This window comes from Carex rostrata, chromosome 17, assembly GCF_964058835.1.
Source record: "Carex rostrata chromosome 17, lpCarRost1.2, whole genome shotgun sequence".
Lineage (NCBI taxonomy): Eukaryota > Viridiplantae > Streptophyta > Magnoliopsida > Poales > Cyperaceae > Carex > Carex rostrata.
In genome coordinates, this window is record NC_135934.1 from 8,455,834 (window position 1) to 8,465,297 (window position 9,464).

Sequence of the window (9,464 nt, forward strand, 5' to 3'; positions counted from 1 at the left end):
ACGATCTATGAGAAATTTTGCGAATCTAAAACCACGAACGTTTTTTACGTAATTTTATCTTTCAAATGAGATCCATGATGATATACTTTCGAGCAAGTCGTTACAGAAGTATTTATCCCTCATTGTGCAAGTATTTATACCTATACTTGAAAGTATTTTTTTGCATATAATACTTATAATACTTGATATTAATACTTTCATATGTCAGTATAAATACTTATAATACATGATATTAATACTTTCATATATCAGTATAAATACTTATAATACTTGATATTAATATTTTCATATATCAGTATAAATACTTATAATAATTGATAGTAATACTTTCATATGTCTGTGTAGGTATAAATACTTGCACGATGAGGGATAAATACTTCTGTAATAACTTGTCCGAAAGTATGTCATCATGGATCTCATTTGAAAGAGAAAATTACGTAGAAAATGTTCGTGATTTTAGATTCGCAAAATTTCTCATATATCGTGAAATATGTGAACGAGATTGAAATGAGATAAAAATAATTTGGAATGGGAGGATGGTGGGGGGATGGAATGGGGAGGAGTAATATAATTGTTCTTTATTTTATATTTGTCTCTATAATTTTTATTATTCCGGTAACAATTATTAAATATCTAGAAGCTATACATGCTTACAAATTAAAACAAGTGGCAAGAACGCATAAAATCATCCAATAAAACAGTGGCCGATACCAGCGGGAATTGATCATTATGTATCTGTCTTTCGATTTATTGGTACGATATCAATTTTGTGAGGTAAAATCCTTTAAATTTTGATCTCTTACCTACCAATCAAAGGCTGTTATTAGTATGTATCGCTCAGTACCTGATGGTATCGGCTGCTATTTTATTCGGTGAAATTTTTGCTTTTTTGTTCCTTGTTTGACTAATATATGTTTTTTCATTATTTGATTGCTGTTTTATTCGGTGAAATTTTTCCTTTTATGGTACTTGTTTGACTAATTGATGTTTTTTTTTCTCATTATTTGATGCATAACTGTTCTAATTATAAAAATATATCTACAATTTTAATTATTTATTTTTTACAATAGTATTATCCACGATTGCAGTTGTCTAACAAGGAGCAGGGTAATCTGATGGGCATATGATTAAATTAAGTTCGATGTCTGATTATAGTTGTTAGATCTGCATCAAAATTTGTGTGTACTTAATCCGAATAAATTTTAAAATTGTATGTCTGAATTTTAATGTGAATCAGACGGCTATGATTAGTATTGAAAGAAATTTTACCTGATTCAATTTAATTAACAAATAACAATGTAAATATATTTCTTCTCGTAAAATAATGCTAGAGGGACATATTCCAACAGCCTGATGGATCACTGCCTTCACTGGTTCCACTAAAAATTTCAGGTAAAGAATTATACCCTTAATAGAGGCAAAGAATAATAAGCAATTTTGAAATAAATTTAGACAATAATATAACACAGATTCACAGGGGCAGACAGCATATTGATACAATACTTAAGAAAATTATTTCACTTTCGGTGGCTCAAAACTAAACTGTAGATTTAGTTTTATCTTTTATTTTTCTTTTCATTTTAAATTTGTAATTATGCCTGTATGAACTGTTCGGGATGGTCTTCTTTCTTAAGATCGAAGCAATTGTTTCGTTTGAGAGAAAGGTTAAAAATAGAAAGTAAAATATATATTATGGAATGTAAGACCTAAACGTCCTTATATATTTTTCTTTTTTAGTATGCTGAATTCAATATCTTTTCAGTTAGAAACAACTGAAGAAGTAACAACAAAATAGTGGCAATACTAGAAACAAGTTATATAGCAAAATGTTAACAAATTCAAAGAAACAACAAAATTGAAAAGGAGGTAAAATGTTTTCCTTCTAAGTTGAAAATGACGATGATATAAATATCTTATGTCTTTCGTACATTATCCGTCCGCTGCATTTTTATCTTTATTTTTAAAGTTGAGACAGTCAATTCAAACCGCTCAGCAAGATCTCCATGTTAAAATGTGCTCAAAGATCACATTTATAATTGTTTGAAATACTTTTACATTTTTTTAGATACGTACAAAATCACTATTTTTGGACCATAAAAAATGATTGTGTATCTATTTAAAAAGGAGCATGATAATTGTACCCCAAACAAAATTCCAAGCACGTCTCCCAAGTAGTTTAACAGAAAAAACTTTCAATATTATATAACTTCCTCTGTCTGCAGGCATTAAAATTCTAAATCTGTATAGTTTTAACTCCTAACTACTTTTGTTTTCAAGCCAAAAAAGGAAATATTCATTTCACCCTCTCTGATAATTCTCATCCATTTTCTCGACGATCCGTGATGAATTTTGCGAATCTAAAAATATGAACGTTTTTTATCTGATTTTCTCTTTTTGAAATGAGATCCATGAAGAATAACTTTCGAGTTATATTTGTGTCGTAATTTTTTTTACCACTTTAAATATTTGTGACTTTCAGTTTTTTTTAATCTTGCTTCAAAATAATTTAAACCTCTGTTTACAAAGATATAAACCTCATGTACAAGCATATAAACCTCATTAATAACACTTTAAATCTCTAGAATAAAACATATAAATCTCATGTACAAAGAATTTAAACCTCAACAATAACACTCCAAAGCATATAAACCTCAACAATAACACTGCATTTACAAAGCATATAAACCTCATATACAAAGCCTTGAAAATTTTAATGGTTGTAGACTGAGATTTAAAAACTTGAAAATTTAAAGTGCTCATGAGTTTTACTTAAAAAAAACAAATGACTTTAAAATTACTCAAAAGTATTTCTTCATGGATCTTATTTGTAAGATAAAATCGAATAGAAAACGTTCGTATTTTTAGATTCATAAAATTCATCACGGATCATCGAAAAAATAAATTATAATGATCAGAGAAAAAATAAAAAAGAGTGAGTAAAATGGATCTTTCCGTTTTTTGCTTGAAGACAAAAGTAGTTGGGAGTTAAAACTATATAGATTTAGAATTTTAATGCTTTCAGACAGAGATTTATATGTTTGCGAATAGCATTGTAAAATGTGATAAACATAGCTTTAAATGTTTTGATAGTAGGACTAGAAATGGAAATTAGACAATATTGAAAGTTTTTTCTGTTAAACTACTTGGGGGATGCGCGGGTATGATGGCTCGGGGTATCAGAACATTTCTCATTTAAAAAAATAGTTATTTTTTATCAAAAAAAATAAAAAAATTTGATATAAAGATCATGTTAAGTAGTTCAGATTGATTGTTTGTACTTTGAAAACAAAAATAAAAATGAGACATCATGAGCGAGGTATGAAATACATGCATCTGCACCCTACTTATTGAAAAGTAACAAAATAAAATAGATGTCAAATTATTCTAAGAACATTCAAAAATTATAGAATGGCCAAATAACATACTTCTTATATCGATTAGGTCCTTCTAAAAAATATATACAAATTATCTGTTAGCTTTAATTAAAAATTAGTAATTTTAATACTTAAAATTTTTAAAAACTTGCTTGATACCCTCTAATACCTTCTTGAGATCTCTCTAAGCATCTTCATTCCAAATTTTCAACCACATCCACTACCATTCGTCATGTCTTGACAAAAAAAAAAACTGAAATCACGTTTTAGGTTTTTCCAACACAACTTCGAACTTGGTAAAGCACGCTTATGTGTGTTTTCTTAGTGAACTCGCAGTAAACGTAACTCTATTCTTAGTCATTACTCATTATACCCATCATCAGCATTTGAATATGGCTTTCTACTTTGAACCTTCATACCAGTTTGCATCTTTCTTGTCGACGAGCTGTGTTTTTCACACTTTCTGATTGCTCGATCGGCTCTTATTCTTTTTGCCTTTAATGTGTACGTAAGATATAAAGGGCAGAACTTCACATTTTCTAGGTAATGGATCATAAACTGGTACTGGATACAGTGCATCTAATTAACTGTCCTATGAATTATGAAATACATAAAGGGTAGCAAAAGAACTTTACATTTTCTAGCTAGAATGAAGGCCTATCAATTTAATTTCAAAGACATTTCCTATTTCCAGACATACTCTTCACAACCCTATCTATGGAGGAGAATATCTGCTTAACAACCTACATAAACTCAGATAATGATGAAACTCCTTCAGCCTATCTCTGGATCTTCATTATGTGGCATTGTGTGATGCTCAATTAGTCAGTTTGGTCTGGATCATACCAAAATTAGTTGAACCAGAATTTTCAAGGTTTTACAAAAAAATTCAAAACTAAACAGAACTGAATGATTCTATACGCCGAAACAAAACTGAGACCAGGAAATCAAATTTCAATTTATTGCATTGATATAATAAACTGAACCGGTAACTTATGATATGCATTATTATTTTGCTGATAAACCAAAGCTAAACATGGTTCGGTCAAAAACCAATTCAACACCACTACCAGAGGCGCTTAACTCCGTTGTTCTCCAATTCAACGGTTAGATTTTGAATAACAGGGTCCTGTTCTCCTATTTGGAGAGCAACGGAGTTGGATCTCTACCAGACTACTAGTGTAAACTTGCTAATACATAATGCCATTTGACTCGTACTAAGTGATTAGCATCTTACCAGTCAATCAGTGAAAATATTGAATATTATGATTTTGTTATGGGTAAAATGATTATTTTAAACATTTATATGAGCACACTAAAAAAAATTCCTTTTTTTATAAGAATGGGTACATGAGTTGTGATGCACTTAGATATGCAAAATCCGGATCCAGTAGGCCTGGTTTAAGCCCATATAAGACACCAAAATACAGCCTACAATTAAACAGTTTTTTTTTTTTTTCAATTTTGAAAACAAATGCACACAAGCCCATTAAAACATGTTTGCTCTGCTTATTGCCTAGTTAAATATGAAAAATTATAAAATGTATATCAATTCTCCTTCCAACCATAAATAGGTCAAGTATTATCAATGATTTTCCTTCCAAGAAGAAGCGAAGGAAAGAAGTACAGCTTGTCTTTTGAGAATTCTCTAAATTCTCTCACATGTATAAAGCTCTTCTTACTAATTAAAACATGACAATGCTATCATTGTAGTTAATGTTATTTTTTCTCCTTCCTTTCTTTTTTATTTATATTCAAATTTTGGATGTCCTTTTGTAAATCTAACGTCCTTCAAACTTCAACGCCTCGCTAATTCAAGAACAACAAATATATTTTTGCTTGAGAGTTCAGACACATGAACAATTATTTTTTAATTCCAATTTTGCATACATTACTTCAATGATTTTTTTTGTGAGAAAATACTTCAATGAATATTAAATTATATCATTTTAGACTTGATCAAATGTGTCAAACATGGAATTAGTGCGGGCCCAAGTATCTCGTCGATTTAAACATTTTTGGGCCCATAAAAGGACATTTAGGGTTTTCAATAAATTACAATCGTAAGAGAGTATTGTCCCCTCCTGATTGTTCGCTAGGGTTTGTCTTTATAAACCCTAGTCGACAATCTTTGAGCTATCTCTACTCTCATACAAAACTCCGCCGCCTTCTTTTCTCTCTAATTTTTTTCTCTTCATCTCTTATTTTTTTTTTCTTAGGACGGATCATCTTTCATTAGAGAATACAATGTTTTTTTTCTCAGGTATAGTACACAATACTTGACTTTCATGCTTTTATATATCCCAATTGATTTTCCACATAAGTCATCATTTTAATTTTTTTCTCTCAGATATTGCTAAACAAGCTACCAGATATGCTATAGTGGTGTGGCATCATCCAACAGTATATCAATCACCATCGACTTTGGTAGATTCTGAGTTTGAAAGTATAAACACTAGAAATAAGTATACTGTTTTCTCATATTTTTCTCTTTAGTTTTTATTACTCTGATAACAATGATGAAATAAGTATAAATATAAGATAGACTTACAAATTAGAAACAAGGAGCAAGAATGCAAAAGATCATCGCATAAAACAGTGACCGATACCAGCGGGAATTGGTCGTTATGTATGCACCTTTTGATTCATTGGTACGATATCAATTTTTTGTGAGGTAAAATCCTCCAAATTTTGATATCCTATCAATCAAGAGCTGTTATTAGTATGTATCGCTTAGTACCTGATGATATCGGTTGCTGTTTTATTGGATGAAATTTTTGTCCTTTTGTTCCTTGTTTGAAGTAGTTGTCTCGAAATCTCATTTTATGACTTGAGATTCATTGGTTGGATAGCATACACACTTAAAAAGGATTTGACAATAAATCAGGCATAACTTAACTAAATTATAAAAATATATATATAATTTTTAATGAGATGGGCTACGGTGAGTTGCGAAGTAAAACGCGTTTCTACTTCACGCCGTATTTTTATTTTGAAAGTTCAAACGACCGATCCGAACCGTTAGATGTTTAATCCATATTGAAATGTGCTTGGAGACCAAATTTTATATTTTTTGGAATTTGTTTACTATTTATGAATCATTTTTTAAAATTGATGTTTTGCTGTGAACAGTGAAAAACAGTAAAATTTTCTGGACCATCAGATCAGCGACTTTCAAAATTGCTTAATAAATAGTAAAAAAATTCCAAAAAATGTAAACTTTGGTCTCCAAGCACATTTCAATATGGAGAACAAGATGAACGGTTCGGATCGACGTTTTAAACTTTAAAATCGCAAAATATGAGAGTGAAGTAAAATAGTCGCTTTACTTCGCAACTCACCGTAGCCCACCTCATTTTTAATAGTGTATTTTTTTTTTTGACAAATCAATAGTGTACTTTTATAATAGTATTATCGGGGATTGTGGTTGTTATGTTGGTAGGATTGCTCTTATAGTTGTTTGATCTATATTAAAATTTGTGTGTACTTAAATTTGAATTAATTTTAAAATTGTCTGTGTAAATTTTAATGTGAATACAACTATAATCTAATATATAATCAAATTTGATCTGATGCTCATCAGACGGACCCGATTCTATCTAATAAATAATAATATGAATATATTTCTTCTCATAAAATAATGCTAGAACAAACTTATTTTAGACAGCGTCACTATCTCACTGGTCCCACTTGAAATTTCGAGTAAATAAATTCGTCTTCAACAAATACGAAGCATATAATCCATTTATTTTAGGATTTTTACTGAAATAAAAAAAAAAATTTGAACAGGGAGGTGTGTTAGTCCCACAAGGGAGAGAAAAAACCGGAAAGGTTGGTATATAAGACCCTTAGGCCCTGTTCGGCAGATTACTATTCACCGTGGGAAAAAAAAATTCACTCATAGCTAAGTTATTTTTCCCACGATAAACAGTAAAAATTAGTTCAAAATTTGTTATTCTCATTCTCATTCCTATTCCTAACATGTTACCGAACAGGGCCTTAGTGTCTTTGTATATTGGACAAAGGTGCTTAGTTTTGGTTCTAGAACTAGATATTTGCTCCGTTTTTCCATTGGAAAAATTATCTGAATCTGAATCCTTATTTTCTTCTTCTTATTTAGTACATATATGAATGTGGATTTGAGAAATTGTCTCCTCCATTTTTCTAAATTCATACCGAATCCGTTTACACTCTTAGAATGTGCTCTAGATGAGGAGAACAGAGAGAGGGAAAGGGAGTGAAAGGAGATAGATCTCTGACCGGATCTCATCGAATATGTTTACTTGATTAAGAAGTAAAAAAAAAAAATGAATGAAAACGGAAAAAAAAAAAAGAAACAGAAAATGAACCACATAAAAAATGACAAATTTATTTACTCCAAAATTAAAATGTAGAGGAGGTAAACCGTTTTCTTCCTTTTCTTTTTCTTTCTATTATGGAGCACACCTTTGACAAAACATATGCAATTTTGAATTAAAGTCTGCTTCAAAGAATTTTTTTTTTTTAATAAAGTTTAGACAAAGTATACGACAGGGGCAGACATGCAAATGATGCAATGCTTGGAAATAATTACACTTTCGGCCCGTTGGCTCAAAAGTAAACTGTACACTGTAGTTGTATATTTTATCTTTCTTTCGCCATTTTAAATTTAAATTTGTAATCATGTATGGTTTCATGAAGTGCAGGCTGAGAGGCCCATTCCTTTCACAATGCCCAAAAAAAACAATTGACTGTTTCAACAATGATTGATTTGTGCATTCCAATGCAAACAGAGCCGATGAATAGTGTTTTGCCGTGTTAAACTGTCAATACATGCCAGACATGAGACTGTCTCTCTGACATTTCTTGTCGTCTAGATATGCGTTGCTCGTTATATATTAGTAATGTCATGTCGTGTTGAAAGGTTTTACTCGTGATTTTCGATCACCGGCGAAGTCAGGAATTTTGGCGAACATATACAGAAAAATATATATTATTGTAAAAAAATAAAACTCAACGTAACAAATTTCAACTTATATACTTGTAGTCCCGTATCCTTATCTTATACGTATCAGTATCATATTGCCGTGTTGATATCTGTATTGTATCGTCCGATACCTGTATTGTGTTAAATATTGTCGTATCATCGTATTATGTATCATATTTGATATGATATCCGTATTTATATCCATACAACATAGCCCATAAATAAAGTATTAATTGTTGAGAGTATTATAGATGAACTATAAGTAGCAAAGTTTCAAGCTTGATATCTATATTATATAGATGTGCTCTCATTAAACCTTTTATTTAAAAGCAGATAGCAAAGTTTCAAGGTTGATATCTATATTATATAGATGTGCTCTCATTAAGCCTTTTATTTAAAAATATTTATGCGTTGATTAATAGTATAATATTTATTGATATATTAGACTTCCACTGTTATTGCATTAAAAAAAATTAAATGTGTATAAATATGAAATTTTAGAGGGAAAATAAAGTCAAGGACCATTTGTAGTGAAAAGATCTTACCCAATCAGCTGCAACATCTTAGAAACAAACAAATTTAAGTGCATAGAATAGTTCTTCTGCAAACTGAGTGGCCTCTCGTAGAGTATTAACAATACCCTTAACGGGTATACCCTACCCTACCCCCCTCGTGCCCGCCGCCCGGGTATGGATCGGGTACGCGGGTACAAGGGTAGGGGCAAAAACCAGACCGGACTCACATTTTTGGACCCATACCCGACCTTATCCGTACCCGACTATACCCGTACCCGACTACCCCTACACGATACCCGATACCCGAGTACTGTTCACTTTAATTCAAAATTCAAAAAACCGGTTCCCTCCCACCCGCCCACCCGGTGCCATCCCATCCGGACCCGACCCATACCCGGAAAAAAAAAACAGCAAAAAAAAAAAAAAACAAAACAGCAAAAAAAAACCAGAAAAAAACAGCAAAAAATACCCGTACCCGTACCCGCCCTACCCGTCAAGGGTACACGGGTACGGGTATAGGACGGGTAGGGTATGGTTTTTGAAAAATATACCCGACCATACCCGTACCCGAATACCCTTGTACCCGTCCTATCCGTACCCGTACCCGTA